The sequence below is a fragment of the Hakea prostrata genome, chromosome 1, assembly GCF_041222555.1.
Source record: "Hakea prostrata isolate BN-2017 chromosome 1, UWA_Hpros_2, whole genome shotgun sequence".
In the NCBI taxonomy this organism is placed as follows: Eukaryota; Viridiplantae; Streptophyta; class Magnoliopsida; order Proteales; family Proteaceae; genus Hakea; species Hakea prostrata.
This window is the reverse complement of record NC_142600.1, coordinates 9,899,149-9,915,503: the sequence shown is the minus strand read 5'-3', so window position 1 is coordinate 9,915,503 and position 16,355 is coordinate 9,899,149. Positions and strand designations below refer to the sequence as shown.

Here is a 16,355-nt window from a genome sequence, read left to right as displayed (position 1 = left end):
CCAAGTTCACTCGCTAGTGACGAGTACTCATGCTTCAGTGTTGTGAATGGTGAGGATCAAAAGTGGTTGATCTTGACCACCTTTTTTTCTTTTTTCTTTTTTTCTGAACTACACTAATTGAAACCCAAAGGAGAAAAGCAGACCAAACACCATTTTGAATCCCGACGGTAGGCAACTCAGTGTTGCACATTAATTGCGCAGCACTGAAGTTGAGCACTTGAGTCCAGTGACGAGTCCAAAGAATCTCAAACGGGGAGGGGAAAATGGGGGAAAAAATAGATTTCCACAAAATTCCAAACCATGACTTATTTGAATTAATTGATAGAAAAGTCAATGGACAATGCTTCCACATATGAGGTCAAAGTTTGAATCTCTTCCAAGCCAAAGGTGAAGCTCCATCTATATTAATAATAAAAGTTTGTCTGAGAATATAGTCGAGGTGCGTTGGTCTGGATGAACCTCAAATCCAAAAATAAAAAAGTTAGTGGACAAACTTACTTAATTTAAAGAACTCGGTCTGTTGAGATACAACGGATTTTTGTTCGCGCCTGCGCAGATATCCTCTGCGCAGGCGCTAGAGTGCGCCACGTTTCAATATAATTAAGGAATGGTTGAGATTTAATGAATGAATTTTGTATTTAAAAGCCTTAAATAATCACAATTTTTTACCCCTGGAACTTCTTGAATTTGCAAACTCAACCCAAAAACATAAGGAAGCGGCAACCATCCCAAATAGGGTTTTGATTCAAAATGGACGCGGCTACGAATTTTCAGTAAAATTTCTTGGATTTTCTCAGACAGTGATGGATCTTTGATGAAAAGCATTGAAAATTGATGCGCTTTTGAGAAATGAATATCATAAGAGGAAGGGTAAGGTTTATCGGGCAGAGATGAAGGGGAAGAGAGTAAGTTGGAAGAGTTAAATGCAACAACTGCGAGAGGTTGAACGTAGAACAAGAGAAACAAGGTGAATCGATTAACGATTCTCTATGTCAAAGACGACTTCCGGTCACGGAGAAGGAGAGAGAAATTGTGGCAATGCAGGCAGTCTTTGGCATTTATTAGTACCAATTTCATCTCTTCTTCTTTCTATTTGCGATTGGGTTTATTCCTTTCTCACTAGTCATTCGGTTCGAGTAAGAAGAATTGAAACCTATGGTTGACTTCAAAGAAAATCCAAAGAGACCATCGCGAGGAAAGACGACATTGAAATTTAGGGTTTCGTTTCATTGAGGATTTCGTTTGATCGGAGAATTTGGGTTGAGTTTGTAAATTTAAGAAGTCTGAGGGATGACAAAGTGTAATTATTCAAGACTTTTTAAATGCAAAATTGTGTTTATTAAATCTCAACCGTTCCTCTATTTTTATTGAAACGTGGCGCACTCTCGCGCTGCGCAGAGGATATCCGCACAGGCGCGAATAAAAATCCTGTTATGAATCCATAGTTGTAAGCATGGAAGGAAATTTCGGCGAATTTCCGCCAGTTCGCGGTGGGCGAAATAAAAAATGGATCGAAATCGATATTGCAACTTTTCGCCGGAAAATCGCCATTTTTGCCGAAACAACCTATGGTGTGCCGTTAAATCTTTTGACTCAGGATTCTTCTGTGGTAGAACAGAAGAGAAGAAGCCGTCTTTAACACTTCGTTATTCATTCATTCTTCTTCTTCTCTCTCTTTCATCTTGGTGCCCCTGAAGCTCTGAGAAGCAACTAAAGATTAGCGGAACAAGTTTGTTTGGTTTCCTATTTTTCATCTCTGATCTCATCGTCGGAGCAATGCCTGCTTGCAAGGCTCCATGGTGGTGGTGTGGCTGTTGCGTTGTTTCATCTCGTGGGAAACTCCTGCTGCTCACTGCGTCTGCAAGAAAAGAGAAGAACCGAAGAAATGAAAGAAAAAGAGGAACACAAGTTGACACGCTGGAAACTCCCTGCTGCTGCTTCGTCTGCAATAGAAGAGAAGAAGTTAAGAAATGAAAGAGAGAGAGGAACGAGTACGACCAGCTTTTTAGATTAAAAAAAGATAATAAAAAAATGAAATTTAGGATGGGCTTTTGTAACCATCCAGGTGGTTGCTCATTCTTCTTTTTGTCAAATCAGCATTTAATGCATTTTCCACTTTCCCCAGCCATTTTGCCTTTTCATATTTTGTATTTAATGCATTTTCCCCATCGCGAGACTTTCACCAAATTTCGCCGAAATTTTCGGCGAAATTCGCCAATTCGTCTTGTTCACCCATGAGCGAACCACCGAATTCAACCGAAATATCGTTCCTTGGTTGTAAGTTGTAACTTTCCTACAAAATCATTTTCTTTTTATACCCCTACTCCATTACAAGCATAGTGCAAAATTTCGCTAAAATTTGATGGTGGGTGAAACAATATTGGGGGCAAAACTGAGATAGTCAAAAAAATCGTCGAAAATTCGTGGATATATTGCCAAATCAACCAATAAATGGCTGAATTTCGCTATATATAGTCAAAATCTCGATATTTTGGATATCTCTTAATATTCTATAGCGGAATCGTCAAGGTCAATGAACAATCTTACCAATTATGTACCAATGATTCAAACCTCAAAAGGCAATGTTCCAAATGTGATTAGAGAAGAGAATATACGTAAAATAATTCTTATAAATAATTTAAATTAGAAAAATATTTTGTAGCAAAATCTTCAAGATCAATTAACAATTTTATCAACCATATCCCAATAATTAGGTCTCAAAAGGTAACGTGCCAAATGTGGTTAGGGAAGAGTATTTATGTAAAAAATTGATGTAAACAAGTTAAATCATAAAGGAATTTTGTAATAAAATTTTTAAAGTCAATAGGTAATCTTTCCAATTATGTCCCATTGATTTAGGCCCCATAAGTAACATATTAAATGTGGCTAAAAAGGAGAATTTGCGTTGAAGAATTTAAAGGAAATAATTCAAAGTTACCAAGTATTGACATCAAATTAGAGTAAACACCAAATTTGGGCCAAAATAACAAAAAATACCCCGAAAATGAGGGGTCAAAATTTGTCGAAACAAGGGTCAAATATCAGCAAGATTTCGCCATCTAGTTAATTTCCTTAATTTTTCCACTTTTTTCTCTTCTCACATGTGAAATATCATTATTTGGCCCCTTCCCAATATTGAAAACAAATTTTAAAAGTAAAATAATGAGTGTAAATGTCATCCCTAGTTAAAAACTAACTTCTCAATCCCTATTTATTCTCCCTTTTCTTCTCTTCCTATTTATTCTCTCTCTTTCTATAAAATGGGTTAAAGGAAAATTTTGAAAAATAATCTTATTAAATATTCAAAATGTCATTTCTAATTAAAAACTAACTCCTCAATCCCTATTTATTCTCTCTTATTTTCTTATTATTTATTTTCTTCTGTTTTTTTTTTTTTTTCCCTTTCTATTTTTTTGGGTTGAATTCTTTTTTCCTATTTATTTTTCCCTTTCTATAAGCGTGGGTTAAGGAAAATTTGGGAAAAAATCTTCTCCACAATTAGTTATTCTTTCTCTTTTTCATTTTTTTTTTGTTATTCTTCATTTGATTTTATATTCTTTGTTTTTGTTATTTCTTCTACAATTTTTGTTATTTGAATTTATATTGTGAATAAAATGTCTATAGTTAATAAAGTAATTAACTACATTGGTTTACATCTCTAATTTTTAAAAAAATCGATTTGCATCCAACTTTTAAGGGTTAAAGTCATGTGTATTTTTTTTTGTAATGATGCTTTAATTTACTTATATCTTTTAAAAAAAAAGGTATCATTATCAATAATTTATCTATTTTGTCAAATGTGTGGGCCCCACAAAATATATATGGATTTATTCCTTAATAAAATAAAATAATTCATAGGTAGGATCCCCAATGGGTCTTATAAGAGCCCACACAATATGTGTGGCAAAAAAGCATTAGTGTTTTCCAATCATTTTTCGGCCCCCCATATTGAATCCTGGCTCAGCCCTTGGTTATAAGTCTCCTACATAAATGCGATTCCGAATCATCTCTTCCGACCAGTGTTGACCACAAATTGCATGGGCCCCCACAAGGTTAAGGTGATGACATTTATTTTTTTAATATTTTATTATTTTTTACTTGTGGGTTCCACCTATTTTTAAACACAAAGTGCTTCCTGTTAGGAGAGATAATCCACACCCGTAAATAGTCTATAAGGTGAAAGGCCCATTACTCACCATTTTGAGTAAGAGCAGCATAACGTACCTCATTCAAATACAATGGCTTATTCCCTCTCTGCATATTAGAATCTGAAAACTTCAGCGAAAAAAAGAAGAAAAAAAATTAAACAGTCAAGAAAGTAAATAAACTGATTCTGGTACAACTGTTAAAGTAAAAAAAGACTGCATGTGTAGTCGAAGGCACTTATACATTATCAATTTATGATCATATTTCTGACATTCAAGAATCATCTCTAACATTTCTTGATTGTTTTTTAACTCAGACGGTATCAATGGCGAACCTAAGTCTCCGCGATCAATTTCTCTGTAACTTGTTGTCAGGGTGTAAGAAAGAAGTACTCTTTGGCTGTCCATTCTGTGGGAAGCCTTTCCCCAATGCACTACAATTGATGATGATGCGTTTGCAAGAAATATATTGAATTTCGTTGGATGTAATAGTTTTTCCAAAGGTTGCCGAGAAAGAGAAGAAAAATACCCAGAAAACTAAGGAGAATGCTAGTTTTCTTCATTGTTCAATGGTACTACTGTATTGGGATTTTTTATTCCCAAAACTTTACGTATCACCAGCCATATCTCCTCCTTTATTGGTTTTGCTGTTGATTGAGCTGATCCTGCATAGATAATAAAAAAGAAAATTTGAATGAAGTACAGAGATCAATTAATTACTAAACTGTATTTGATTGATTTTCTCCTATGTCTCAATGATAAGACATTAAGATCATATAATTGGGAATGAAACATTGCTATTTTGAATATCATACTTCATACCCAATTAATAAATGAATCACTAATTTATAGGAGCGATAGAAAAGAAATAAAAAATAAACGAATGAATTTATCTATTCACGTTTTTTTTACCAAAATGCATAAAACATGATTGTACATGTACGCAAATTTGTAATGATCTTTCAACTTCACGGTCAATTTGTCGGACAAAAAAAAAATCAGTTAGTAACAACTTTTGGCAGCGATTTTTTTTTTTTTAGTAAATAACAATTTTATTCAAAGCCAGCTACCAGTGAGGGAGAGGGTTTATATAATTCCACCAACCACTCAACGGAAATCGATCATTCTTTCTAGTCTGAAATCGAATGGACCTTCCTAACTAAAAGATATGCAATTACATTAAAACTCCTCGGGATAAATGCAGGGATACAATGCATGAAGTTATCTATTAAATAATAGATATCTTGGATCAAGGGCTCCACTGTCATCGATGGTTGAATCTCACTTTCAAGATACCTGATTATTTGCTGACAGTCTGATTCAATTAGAATTGACTCATATCCACATTCAAGGAATCCGGATCATCACCCCGTCGAGGAGCACAATAGGGTTTTTCCACCACAAAATCGGTGGGCCCCACAACTGAAAAATATTAAAAAAAATCCCATCACCCACAAAATCCGGACTCCATGCAAGCGCCTCTAGTAGCCCTATTCTAAAAGTAATAATTTATCCTTCTTTAGTAAAATTATAATGCCAAGGTAACGATGTAACACCTAGGGGTGTCAATTTATAGCCCGAATCGTTAAAACCGAACCGCACCAGCCCGTTATAGCCCGAACCAAACCTTAATGGGCTGAGGGTTGTGGAGCCCGCACCAACCCGAAACCAAATCGCAACCCGTTTTGTAATTTTACATTAAATAGTATTTGAATCATTATATTACCATTAGGTAGTTGGTATGGACAATTAAAAAAATTAAGCATGAATTCAAAGATCAAATAGTCATTTTACTACTTAATATATAGGTTCTTGGTTTCTAAAGAATGGGTGGGTTTTTTTTAATGGAAATTGACCAATAGCAACTTTGCTTTCTATATAATTTTTGTTTTTGTTGTAGGATGCTCAATTGTTTCTTCTTGTTTTTTTTCTTACACACCATAAACCGTTAGTCAACCCGAATCTAAACCATTAGCCCAAACCATTAGTTAGCCCGAACCCAAACCGCACCAAATCGAAACCGTTATTTTGCTAATGGGTTGTGTTTGGGCTTGGTGTTTTTCAGCCCGAAACCGCACCGTTGACACCCCTAATGACACCAAAGGGTTTATCTTTGGCATCTCTAATAATAGCCCAGTGACGAGTCCAAAGAATCTTAAACAGGGAGGGGGAAATGGTAGAAAAAATAGATTTCCTAAGGGCCTATTTGATTATATGAATCAGATATTTCAAATCTCTGGATTCACAAATGAGAGATTTATACATTTTTGGTTGTGTGAATCCCTAGAATCATGAAATCTAGAAATTCATCTTTTTACATTAAAAACGTGAATATGTAGATTTATAGGTATGAGGTGAAACCTCTACTATAAAAGCTTAAACATTTGAACAATGACTCTATAAATGTTTTTTTATGATGAATCTACAAATTTCATTCCAAAGACTAGGCTAACCGAACAGTTAATTTTATAAATCACAACTCCATAGATTTTTGAAATTTTTAGACTCAAGTAACCAAACAAGCCCTAAAAATTCCAAACCATGACTTATTTGATTTAATTGATAGAAAAATCAATAGACAATGCTTCCACAAAGGAGGTAAGAGTTCGAATCTCTTCCAAGCTAATTAATAATAAAAGTTTGTCTAAGGATGTAGTCGAGGTGCGTTCATTGGCCTGGATGAACCTCAAATCCAAAAATAAAAAAGTTAGTGGACAAATTTACTTAATTTAAAGAACCCGGTCTGTTGAGATAGCACCCTACTTTTTCTAATCTATCTCCTTTTAAAGTCCCAATAATTTAATGAGACTTTGTAAAAAATTAAGGGATATATTATAAATCCATATTTGTAACAAAATCTTTAAGATAAATGAACAATCTTATCAATTATATCCCAATAATTTAAGTCTCAAAAGGTCTGTGCCAATTGTGGTTAGGGAAGAGTATATATGTAAAACATTTATGGAAACAATTTAAATCATACTATTATATAAAAGCATTTACTATTCTTTTGCCACAAATCTTTGACTATTATACCTTTAATTTTGTTAAAATATCTTATTTTTATATTAATTGTTTTGTCATGTAATTTTTTATTAATTTTTTCTTAGTACCCTTTATATGTTTCTTCTTATTTAAATATGTAAAATCAAATCAAAACACTCGGCAAAAATTCCAAGATATTTATTTTTTATATGGTAAAAGGATCTTAGGGCCTGTTTGGTTACATGAATCTAAAGATTTCAAATCTTTGGATTCATGAATCTGAGAATTATACCAGTTTGGTTGTAAAAATCTCTAGATTCATGAATTCTATAGATTCACCTTTTTAAACTAAAAACGTGAATCTGTGAATCTGTAGACTTATGGGTAAGGGGTGAAATCCAGAGATTTCAAAAAAGCTATACATTTGCACATTCACAAAAATCAACGTCGATCAAAATAGTTTTTTATGATGAATCCACATATTTCATTCCACAACCAAACACTTAATTTTATAAATTATGACTCCATAGATTTGAAATCTCTAGATATTTGAGATCATCGATTCTTGTAACCAAAACAGGCCCTTAGTCACTCGCCAAAAATTTCACTTTTACAGCTTCTTTCGAATGGAAACATTACTCTATCCTTTGTTTGTTTCTTTGCCTTTTTTATTTTTATTATATCAAATACCATATTTTGTGTATTAGTTTTCTAATAATTTTTATTATTTCCACAAAAATTTTGGGTACCCTTTATATTTTTCTTAATTTGTAAAATAAAATATCAAATAAGAAAATGTATTCTTGCCCACAATCATTCATATTAATGGTAGAATCTATTTTGGGATTTTTCTATCAAATCACATTTTCAAGTGATTTTCCCTTCTTACAATTGTTTTCGATATTTTGTTAATAATTGTGGTATTTTTTCTTTCTTTTCTTTTTATATTTTATTTTTTTATTACTTCCATTCAAATCAATTTTAGAATTTTTTAAATTTTTTTATTTGGTTGCCAACCCCAGTTCCAAGGCTTTGCCCTGACTAATCCGGTGTTCAACCCGGGTCGCACACCTGGCTGTGGTGGGTGAGTCTTCTAGCGGGGTTTTTTTGCATCCACAACTTGCTTAAGCGAACCAAGCTGCTTACCACTTGGACCAACTACTCCCCGTTGGTTTAGAATTTTCTTTTTAGTTGGGGTTTTTTTTTTTTTTTTTAAAATAACTTTAGTTTTGTATTGTATACTATGCCTTTACTTATTTTATATTGATTATTTTTGACATTTTAGTTTCTAATAATAACAAATTTTTTATAACCTTTAAATAAATATAAATAAATAAATAAATTCGTGCCCTCCTTCCACGATTTGTATTTCCATTTTTTTTCTATCTTTGAGCAAAACACTTCCTCTCTTCATACTATTTTTATTATTAGTAGAATATAATTTTACTTCACTTTATTTCATTTTAATGTTGGAATATATGGAATACAAGAATCACCATTCCCAACCAGAAAATCGTGAATGTGATTGCTTCTTAATTACTAATAATAATAGTAGTAATAATAGCATATAAATCTGGTAAGTACACTTACACTTTTTGAAGAAAAATAAATAAATAAAGCATTCCTACTTTAAAATAACGACTTTATGAGTCTATGACTCAAATTAGGCTATTCTTATTCCTTCAAATCACGTAAATCTTCTCTATCAAAATGAACATATACATATGATAAATTTGGTTTCCACCTTTATTTCAATCTTGAGTTTGGATTTAGTTTAGGTCTTGACATTATTAATATTGACCATCTCTTTGCAATTCTTTAGAGATGGTGTGTTGGATTTGTGTGATTTAAAGTATTTCTCATTTCTTATCATTTACTTTTCCAATCCTTACAAGATTTTTCTATTTGAAAGTGGGAAAATATGTCTACTGTGCATACTGGTGCATGTATATACCAAATAGAATATTAACTTAGGTGACTCCCCTTTGAGTTGAAGTAGGCACAAATGCTGGATTAAGGTTTATCTCATAGTTTAACAAAGTCAACCAATGTTAAAATCAACCTTGAACAAGAGGAAATTTTCACTTTCCCTGCTATTATTGGTGCAAACAAAAATCTTTTTGAATTGAAATTAGACCTCTATGACAAGGCAAATGTGGAGGTAAAGAAACTCAATTCCTAACATTTATAGACTCTTTAATTATTTTTATTTAGGATAATTACTATTGCCCCCTGTACTTTGATTTTATTGCTACTGTATCCCTTGTACTTTTCAAAATTACTAACCTAACCTTTAACTTTGTGTATAATTACTAATGCCCCCTACTGTTAAGTTTTGATAGTTTACGGATGATGTGGCATTTTATATTTTTTCAAAAATCCCAAAATACCCTTATACTTATTTACCCTTTTGTCAAGTTATAGTAGTACCCTTAATTAACTATGGAGAAAAAAGTGACCATAATCCGTTTTATTCTTAAAAAAAAAAAATCACAAAATAAAGAAAGAATGATTGAATAAAACTCAAATAAAAACCAAAGAGAATGGCAATGGCAATTGAATATCACCTAAAATATTTTCAAAATAAATGAAGTTTAGTAAAGGTGGGAAACCAAATCGGATTTGGATTTTGCTCATTTCTTTAATTCAAAATAATTGGATTTAGATTTTGCCCATTTCTTTAATTCAAAATAAATGAAGTTTAAGATAAAATTAACATTTAATCTGGTTTTTATAAATGGCGTACCATCGTCTTTTGTCTTTTGATTTCTTAATTTTAGTGAGGGTCAAAGTAAACATTACGTATTAACGCTACTTAACACTGTTATAAGGAAGGGGGCAGCAGTAATTTTGCAAAGTACAGGGTCATATTAGTAATAAAGTTAAACTACATGGGGCAACAATAATTATCCCTTTTTATTTTATTGATAATTTTATTTGTGTGCCATGGATAATATTTGTGTCCCACTGTCCCCGAAGATGAGAATCTTTTAGATTAGAGGCGAATGTGCAATTTCATACACCTTTTTAGTTTTTGGATTTAATAGGCATTTCTTAATTCTCATGCACTTTTCTACCTATACTCTTTTTACCTTCATTCATAATTCTATTATTTCATTACAAAAACAAAATAAATTTTGGTGTTAGAGCAGCATACTTGAGGGCTACTTACCTCCAAGGAAGCATATCTCCTCCTAAGCTTAGAATTCTCTCATCTTACCATACCGTTGTTATATATTCGATTTTCTGTTATGTGGGTCAACTATTGTTATGCTTTTAACTTTGATTTGTCACGGTATGTATATTATTGGAGGAATATTTACTACTTGGTTAATTAATTAGAAAGCATTCGATTTGAACTTACTGAAAAGAAAAATTAGAGGATTCCTCAGTGGCTATACGGGACATTCATTCAAGAATTAGGGGAACGTTCTTTGACTACTGACATTTTACTTTTTCAAGAATTAAACTCGGCATCAATGGCGGGGAACCTTTTCTTATCCAACTTGTTATCATCCTCCAAGAAAGAAAATTTGTTTGGTTGTCGCCTCTGTGGGAAACCATATTGCAGTAAAGACGAGCTGCAGAAACACATGCTTAACCTCGCCACAGGCTGTGCAGCTGAAATGCAAGATTGGTCAATAAGAACGACGAGGGCCCACGATTTCCTCAGAAGTATAGCACACGCTGGTGATGAGCCAACCTTCCCCGCTGTTGAGGATGTCGCTGATGACGAAGTAGATGTTGTCGAGAATGTCGTTAAGGACCTCGAGGTCATTGAGGAGGTCGTAGTAGAAGGTTAACCTTCAAGAAGCTCTTTTCATTTCTTTCTTTCTTTTACGAATTCTTCTTCTCGTTTCCTCTTTTACAAGTGTCGTTCCATATAATAATTTGATTTTGTTTTCTGGCAGGGCGTAAAAGAACGCTACAGAATGGCCCTGTTCATCAGGCTACCAAGAAATCAAGAATTCACGATAAAGAGGACAAGAAATAATATATGTTGAAGGTTTCTTACACTTTTCATTTCTTTACTTCTAATTCTCCCTTCTAATAGTGTTATTAAATATAACAAATGGTTTTTGTTTTTTCGGCAGGAGGGTATGAACGAACGAACGAACGAACGCTGGAAGAAATCTAGGATTTACGAAATCTGTCGCATGCTGGCTTCGTCTTTTTGGTTAGATAGATTTGGGCCCGATAGGGATGTGTATTACAGAGGAGGATGCCTTTTGATGTCCAGCTTGTTTTCATTGTCCATCACTTCTGTTACTTGTTATGATCTAACATCTGCAGTGTCAAAGTATAGCAGTGACTACTGCCAGATTTCATCAATCAAACTGTCTATTGTCACTTTTTTATACTTTCCTTTTTGTATCTTCCATCCATCACAATGCATAATTTTGCTAAAAAATCTGTTTCTGGGAATTCTGTTTCTTCTCTAAGTATGTTGGTTTATGTTTTTCATGGTGAATTACTTAGTACTGTTTTCGTCAGGGGTTATGTTAGTTGAAGTTAAAACTTGCCCAAGCCCTGTTGCAGGCTTACTGATTTGCATAATTGCATTGCCTAAGGCCCTTTTTGGTATCAATTATTATTATAAATTATGAAAATTTTTTATTATTTTAAATTGTTTGGCATCTATAATCTATTATCAATTTTGTTTTTATATAAAAGAAAAGAAAAACCTTGTCTATTATGAATTATGGTGAGAATTTCATTCTCATCATTTATACAAAGGTATGCTTAAAATTTATTAGTTAAGATGGGGGTAAAATAGTCAAATTCTTTTATAAAAACTCAAATTTTTTTCTCTATTCTGTTTTTTTTTCACTTGGTCACTATTATTTTCTAACAATTTTTTATTTTGACATACCAAACTTATTTTCCATTTCACAATTTATTTTTGACAAAATTCACCAAATCATTTTTTATTCTTCACCAATAATGAATTATTGTACTTATTTCTTTTAAATAGGCATAACTGAGAATGAGAATTGATACCAAAAAGAGCCTACATTATGGGTCTTCTCAGGGTTTTAAAATGTTCAATTGAAGATTGTTCTGGTATGAAAGGAAATTATATAATTCACACATGAAGAAGAGCTAACAGTGTCTCCTGCTACAGTTGAATCAACTTCAACAATTGCAGATTTTGGACTCTAATAACTAGCATACGAAAAATGAAAATAAGCTGGATCCTGAAAGAAGCCTCACCCTGTGTAATAAGCTTCTGGCACATACACATCCCTCACTGGCCCAAATCTTTCAAATGGAACTCGGAGGTCTTCTGGTCTGCAGAAAACACCAGATTACCAAAAAATACATGATAAGACTACATCCAACTAAAAATAGTAGTATATGAAAATTATATGAATCTAAAGCCAACCTGGAACTGTGCGGAACATTTCGAACCAAAAGACTTCCATGAATTTGACGCTCTTTGCGCCCGCCATACCCACCATATCCCCTTGGTGGGGGACTCCTTCCTCGACCCCCATATCCCCTCCTTGGAGGACTATAATATGGTGGACTATACCTCCGCATGGTGAAGCTGTAATGGAAATCCTTCATAATTAATTTTCAAATATGGGACTGAAGACTATATAACATGACAATATCTAAAAGTAGGAAAAATAATAACTGAATTTAAGACAAACAGTGAACACTGCACAAGCTTAAAGGGCTGACTTTACTTTAGTGAAAAAGCAACATGGTTATCTATCTGTCACGTAGGTTTCTAGGTGCCTCCATCACCTTATTAGTGTTCTTACCAACAAAAAAATAAATAAAAACACCTTATTAGTGTTGCAATGGATCAAGGTCCATGTCAGTGACCTTGGGTCACTTAGATGCTGTGACAACTATGTTTGTTGCGTCACAGCAGTCTCAGTGCACAAATGAACAGCAACAAGCATATTGATACCAGTAGAACCATATCTACTCACACCATGCATTATCCTGCTCGAGTCCAGATTACTGAGATACGAAATTCCCAGTTAATAATGATGATGAATGAAAAAAATTTATTTTCTTCACCAGGGAGAAGCAATATCAGAACACACACAACACCTAACAGGGAAGCATGGCACAAAAGTTGCACACGGTTGTTTTCAATGTCTAGCCAAACATATCAAGGAAAGAGAACGACAGAACGGCAGAACAAGCAGAATAGAGAGGTGGATAAGAAGCAAAACAAAAGCAGCAGCGTTTTTCAGGTATGGTTTCCCTTTTGTTTTTAAATGTAAAAAGGTGGAAAAGTAAGACTTGTTTTAAACAGAACTTTCCACTATTTTTAACATAAATGCAAAGAGGGAATGAAGAAAACAGAAAATTTCACACGGAAGAAAACTTCTGACTATATGAAAGCAAATTTCTGTGCCTCCCAACTAACATTGATTATCAAATGCAACTGGAACTCAGGGTTGTGAAACTTGTAAAACTATCATAGTTCTTATCTGGGTCCATTCATTTACAATAACAAGAAAAAGGTAGCACATGACACCAACTCCACATCACTGCAAAGGGAAGCTACAATAGAAGTACATACGATGCAGTGCAGAAGTGCACATAGGAAATAGAAACCAAACAATTAGAGAATGGTTATAAGCACACACTTGAGGCAATCTAATAGGGCCTTCAAGGATATCTCAACCACCAAGACATCAAATCACAATAGGTATCAGTTGCCAGGTGCCTTACCAGAAAGATATATATTTTGTGGCTGTACGAGCTAAAATCCAAGGACATATTCTAGGTGATGTTGCTCAGCTCAGTGGGAAGGATTCTCAAGCCTTGAAACACTCTTATCGTAAAAGGGTTCTCAGTCCTCGCACGGGGGTAGGAGAGAGAGGGAGAAGGAGAGGAGATAAGCCCTACGACAGTTCGAACTTCGAAGGCACTGAGGAAATAATTTCCTACAATTACCACACCAGAACAAAGGAGGTTCTATTAACCCTAAAAGAGAAAGTAAAACTATGTCATCAAATAATATCAAACAAAACTCTACAGAGCCAACAAATTACTAGAAAACAACAGCAACAGTCGCCAACTCAATCTAGTAAACTGAACAAGAATAAAGAAACACAATACAAACCTAATTAGATTTGAGAAACGAAACTATAGAGATAGCTCTCTAACTGTGCCCTAGCAAGAGAACAAAAAGGAAACAAAATAAACGAAGAAGAACGAAGGAAAGTGCTGAAAGAAATCTTCAGGATGGCGCGGTTACCTGGAGAGCGAGGGCAGAAAATTGGGAACAAGGAATCGAGAGGATCGAAATTTCCGCGAAAACCTCGGATGGAACTGAACCAGTGTTGATGGTGACAATACTTTTCGCGCGCTCGGAGCTTTGGAATTTTATAAACCCTACTACCCTAGTCCCAAGGCCCAACTCCCCGGTTAAGTGTTCAATTTTCGATCGAAATTTTAAGAATCTTCTTTTAAATACATGTTATAGCGAAAGGAGGCAAATATGTCATTTGAACTAGACTTTTCATGCAAATTTACTACTTTATCCCTTACGCCTTTCACGATCTCCGAATACAGGTCTCTGAAGCCGCAGGGTGTTTGCGGGAAGGAAAGAATGATCACCCACTTGTCTGGAAATAGAAAGTTTCGTATTTTATTTGAAAAGTAAAATTGCTTAATAAATTTTAGGTTTTTCTTTATAAAAAAATAATTGCTTAATGTTTCAATTAATAAAATTAGCTGTAAACTAACTAATACAGTGATTTTTCATCCCATTAGACATTTTTTACCTTATAACTAACCACATTGAAGAGAGAAATCATTATTTTATCCAAGAGTAAAAAATTGCTATTTTTTGTATCTTTTGGAAATTTTTACCTTTATGTCAATATAATCAATTTAGGATAAAAATGTGTAAAGAGATGAAAAATCATTATTTTTGTTATTTTTGTAAATTCAATTTCAATTTTAGTTTGTTTCGTTAAGTGAAATATTGAGTGACTATTTTTATAAAACGAATCCTAAAAACAACAAATCACATAATTTTAAAATTCTATACCATACGTGTTCTCATTGGTCTCTATGATTGTAAAAATCTATAGTCTTAATCACCTAATAAGTAATAATCACTATGAGACCCATAATACAATGGATGATTTCAAGTGATGTCTCTAGAGTGCCCATGCCAGGAGTCCAATTTCTCCAATCCAGCCTCCCACTTGATCTATTCTTAAAGCTGACAATTTCCCTAAAATCAAATACCCTCTTTAGATAACTGCACCCTTGCTTCGTAGATCCATTCTCTGCATCATTTTCTTCCTTCCCAGGTTCAGTTTCTTTCATAGATTGTGAGAATAACGCACCATCTGGTGCTGGTGATGCCTCAGCAATGATCTGTCCCAGCATCTCAACTACTTCATTCATCTTGGGGCGAGATTTGGGTTTTGCTTCATTAGACATTAGTTAGCAAGGGAAGCAAGTTTTTGAGCAGATTTTATGCAAGAACGGCCTTCTTCTAGTCGTGGATCCAGTATAAGGTGGAATTTCTTGGAGTCTGATACATATGGTTTCACCCATTCCAAAAGCTTCTGTTCGCTCCTAGGAAGGTCTCTGTCCACTGATCGTCTTCCAGTAATGAGTTCATAGAGGACCACCCCAAAGCTCCAAACATCACTTTTGGCAGTCAATCTCCCAGTTTGAATGTATTCTGGAGCAGCATTGCCCACTGTTCCCACAACCTGTGTTCAAATAAAATAGTTTTATACAACTGTTAAACAGATGACTTTGAACAAAGTACCCAAAGGGAGAGAAGGCTGCAAGGTTCTCTCAAATCTCTTTGACAGCCCTGTCGTCTCCTCACTCTCTTGTTTATGCACATGAGAGAAAGAGAGTACATCTATGGGTTTTTGCAGGCACTTCTCGCTATTCTTAGTTCTTACATACATAAAAGCCAATATAACTAACCGATGTTGAAACATGGCCAAGTCCTTCAGTTGGACCTAGCCTGGCTAATCCGAAGTCTCTGAGCCTTGCATTGTAATCACAAGCACTCCATGGCTTCGACTTGAGACATCATTGAGATTTGTGTGCGCAACTCTGCGCCTCTGGATTCCAGAGGCGAAAATCTGATGGAACTCATACATACATGGAACTTACAGGGATCCTAGAAAGTCCCCTGAGCTGAAGTTGCCCATCCTCGTCTTCCAATAGAGAAATCTCCTCGGCTTTGGGTTCCAAGAGATCAAAACACCTGTCCAT

The 16,355-nt window shown here is 34.3% G+C and overlaps 1 long non-coding RNA gene and 1 pseudogene across 1 annotated transcript; both read right to left on the bottom strand.

Moving 5' to 3' along the window:
- Positions 1–11,904: 11,904 nt before the first annotated feature.
- Positions 11,905–14,497, bottom strand: LOC149027341 (uncharacterized). The gene is made up of 3 exons (XR_016171844.1): positions 14,359–14,497; positions 12,517–12,681; positions 11,905–12,422 (listed from the first exon to the last, which is right to left on the bottom strand). It is a non-coding gene; the product is annotated as an uncharacterized LOC149027341 (long non-coding RNA).
- A 712-nt stretch (positions 14,498–15,209) lies between these two features.
- LOC149027340 (serine/threonine-protein kinase PCRK1 pseudogene) lies at positions 15,210–16,355 on the bottom strand (annotated as a pseudogene).